This window comes from Octopus sinensis, linkage group LG1, assembly GCF_006345805.1.
Source record: "Octopus sinensis linkage group LG1, ASM634580v1, whole genome shotgun sequence".
Classification (NCBI taxonomy): domain Eukaryota; kingdom Metazoa; phylum Mollusca; class Cephalopoda; order Octopoda; family Octopodidae; genus Octopus; species Octopus sinensis.
In genome coordinates this window covers 186,018,901-186,023,538 of record NC_042997.1, presented here as the reverse complement: position 1 = coordinate 186,023,538, position 4,638 = coordinate 186,018,901, and positions in this window count along the sequence as shown.

Here is a 4,638-nt window from a genome sequence, read left to right as displayed (position 1 = left end):
ACTGCGGCCATGCTGGAGCACCGCCTTTAGTCGAGCAAATCGACCCCAGGACTTATTCTTTGTAAGCCTAGCACTTATTCTATCGGTCTCTTTCGCTGAACCGCTAAGTTGCGGGGACGTAAACACACCAGCATCGGTTGTCAAGCGATGCTGGGGGACAAAGACAGACACATAAACATACACACATACACACACATATATATATATATATACATACACACACACACACACACACATATATATATATATATACATATATACGACGGGCTTCTTTCAGTTTCCGTCTACCAAATTCACTCACCAAAGTCTCCCTTGACCTCAAGTGGCCTGAACTCCTTACATGAACACCACCCTGTACATAACTCCATGTCCCCCTACATGGCCTTGCTTTTTGCTTTTTGAGCCAAAAATTAACTAACTAACTAGCTAACTAACAAGGCTTTGGTCGGCCCGAGGCTATAGTAGAAGACAGTTGCCCAAGGTGGTTGGTAAGCAAGCTACTTACCACACAGCCACTCCTACGCCTATTGGGCTGGTTGGCATTAGCACAGAGCCACTTACCCGTATGGTGTACTAGATTGTTAGCATGCATACCTTTCATCCACAAACACAACCAACACAACCACTACAGGAGCTCCATATATATTAAAGCTCCTAAGTGATTAGAGCGTCGGGCTCACAACCATGAGGTGGGGAGTTCGACTCCCGGGCCCGGTTGTGTACTGCGTTCTTGAGCAAGACACTTTATTTCACATTACTCCATTTCACTCAGCTGAGTTGCGACATCATTGGTGCCAAGCTGCATCGGCCTTTGCCTTTCCCTTGGATAACATCGACCGTGAGGAGAGAGGAGGCTGGTGTGCATGGACGACTGTTGATATTCCACAAAATAACCTATTCAGGTAGACTACAATAGCCATTCAACGTTTAAAAATTAGTTTTATAGAAACACCTTTCAAAATTCTTATTCTACTTTTTCACACAGAAATTTATGTAGGTTGAACTTACGTAAAATGATAGAGAAAGAAACCAAGCCGTTTCTTGCAATACATTCCAATACATACATCCAAAGCAAAATAAGCTTTGTATGACCATTGCTATACTCTTTACTCTTTTACTTGTTTCAGTCATTTGACTGCGGCCATGCTGGAGCACCGCCTTTAGTCGAAAAATCGACCCCGGGACTTATTCTTTGTAAGCCCAGTACTTATTCTATCGGTCTCTTTTGCCGAACCGCTAAGTGACGGGGACGTAAACACACCAGCATCGGTTGTCAAGCAAAGCTAGGGGAAAAACAGACACACAAACACACACACACACACACACACATATATAATATATATAATATTATATATATATATATATATATACGACAGGCTTCTTTCAGTTTCCGTCTACCAAATCCACTCACAAGGCTTTGGTTCGCCCGGGGCTATAGCAGAAGACACTTGCCCAAGATGCCACGCAGTGGGACTGAACCCGCAACCATGTGGTTGGTAAGCAAGCTACTTACCACACAGCCACTCCTGCGCCTGTTCAGATATGTTATTATTGTGAAGGTAGCCTCGGACTGTCGCTGATCAGGCAAGCATATAATGAAAGGCATTTCAGTCGGTACCATCCTATTCTTTTCATACATAATGTTTTATGAACTACATGAATAAATGTCCTTTATTACAGACGGGTAAACGGATTTAGCCGCTGTTGCTAGCAAATCGATTACCAAGAAGAGGGGCCCCTCGCTGGCTAGAAGGGTGGAATTAATATAGAAACTATTTGAATAGTCATAAAAGAGTTGTAATTTCAAATCGGCTGCCGACATTTAATAGTTTGTTTTTTTTCACTAAAACAATTATATTTTGTATATCGTCTTAGCTCACCTTACTGGTTTTTAAACAAGAACCAGATTTTCGGGTAAAACATCAATATTCGTAACAGACCATTCATATACGCTTTTGATCAAATGAAATTATGCAAATGCCTTATTTTTTTAATATCAGCAAAGATACACATGACTGAGTACGTACAGAGAATATTAATAGAAACACACATACACACACACACAAACGCCCTCACACACACACACACATTACATACCCACACATATAAACCTGCAAAAATATTAAACATTACAGATTTGTAAACACTGTTGTGAAATGAACAAGAACAATTAACACTCTAACAGGAATCCAACCACTTTTAAATATTTAGCAACAACACGTGATTAAATGTGTTATTACTTGTTAAAATTACTCAACCATGAGGTGCTCGTTTGTGTGAGTTTACACATACGTATCCAGGTGTAAGTGTGTGTATATATGTGTACATACATACACACACACATGCACACATATATATATACACATATACACACATAAAAATACAACCACACACACACACACCTAATATATATATATATATATATATATATATATATATATACATATATATATATAAGACATAAATACACATGCATTCATGCGCATATATATATATTATGTGTATATATATATATATATATATATATATATATATATGTATATATATGTCTGTGTATCGCGTGTATCAGTGCATAGACGCACACACATGCGCCCAAACGCACACACGCGCATATATATATATATATATATATATATATATATATAGAGAGAGAGAGAGAGAGAGAGAGAGAGAGATATATATGTGTGTGTGTAAGTGTGTGTATATATTTGTATGTAAGTATTTAAACATATAGGTTTGTATGCACCACACACACACACACACACACACACACAAACATATATATATATATGGTGTGTGTGCATGTACATATGTATGTATGTGTGTATGTGTGTTAGAGTGTGTGTGTGTATATGTGTGTGTAAAAGCTATTAGCAACGGAAGGAGCTTCTGTAGCGAACATTAATTTGCTCATCCAACCTAACTGGAGGCGGTGTTTTTGAAGCCTTAGACAACAAAATTCGTCCTCTGAAATCCTATGAACATTAGGTGCTAAAAAAAGCACAGAATATATTGGCAGATAACAATTTCGTCTGATGGGATTGTTGTGTCATATGATTTCAGCTTAAACTGCACATCATCAGCAACAGGTATTCTATTATCAAATGCCAGATCGAAAATCCGTCAAACCGATATGGTTTAAGCTAACTATACTGTCACTGACGTCACAGAAAGCTGGTGGGTTACTCTTTACTCTTTTACTTTTATTTGTTTCAGTCATTTCACTGCAGCCATGCTGGAGCACCGCCTTTAGTCGAGAAAATCGACCCCATGACTTATTCTTTGGAAGCCTGGTACTTATTCTATCGGGTTCTTTTGCTGAACTGCTCAGTTACGGGGACGTAAACACACCAGCACCGATGTCAAGCGACGTTGAGGGGACAAACACACACACACAAACATATACAAACATATATATATATATACATATATGCGACGGGCTTCTTTCAGTTTCCGTCTACCAAATCCACTCACAAGGATTTGGTCAGCCCGACGCTATAGAAGAAGACACTAGCCCAAAGTGCCACGCAGTGGGACTGAACCCAGAACCATAGAATAAGCACTAGGAACGATAGAATAAGCACTAGGCTTACAAAGAATAAGTCCTGGGGGTCGATTTATTCGACTAAAGGTAGTGCTCCAGCATGGCCGCAGTCAAATGACTGAAACAAGTAAAAGAGTAAATGTGTGTGTGTGTGTGTGTGTGTGTGTGTGTGTGTGTGTGTGTGTGTGTGTGTGTGGTGTGTGTGTGTGTGTGTGTGTGTGTGTGTTTGTGTGTGTGTGTGTGGTTTTAGACTGTTACTAGTTACTGCTAAACGAACCAAAAGTCCTTTCCTAAGGGAAAACATACAGTTGTGTGCACAATTCCATACATTTTTAAATAAGATATAAGCAAGTGAAATTATGAACCTATGGAAAATCATTCCTTAGTGTTAATGGAAATTATTCCGAAAAGGAGACAACTCACAAGATTTCAAAGGGCCAAAAGCTTAATGCAGCAACAGTGACAGGTTAACCTATATTTCGGTCTTAATAAACCTCTTCAGCGAAACAAATTCAACTCACAACTGTTAAGATTACAGAAGTTCTCTCTTAGAGTTGAAGAGCTTATATTTTCAAGGCGGCGAGCTGGCAGAATCGTTAGCACGCCGGGCGAAATGCGTAGCCGTATTTCGTCTGCCGTTACGTTCTGAGTTCAAATTCCGCCGAGGTCGACTTTGCCTTTCATCCTTTCGGGGTCGATAAATTAAGTACCAGTTACGCACTGGGGCCGATGTAATCGACTTAATCCGTGTGTCTGTCCTTGTTTGTCCCCTCTGTGTTTAGCCCCTTGTGGGTAGTAAAGAAATATATATTTTCTGATTTGAAAATAATTACCTGATTAGACAAATTCAAATAATAACATCGGTAAACTTCTCAAGAGTGACATTTCTTCTTTATTAGTCTGTTAATTAGTGATGTCTTGGATATTTCTCACCTTTGATTTCTTGTTATTACTGATTCCAGACCACAAAGGACTGCTTTAGACGCCTACGCTCTCCTAATTATTAGTACTTGAGATCTTTCAATTAGGATATCAGGACTACTGACTGACACTTTAAGATATTCACAGGTCAAAGTGTAACTTTACATATTACT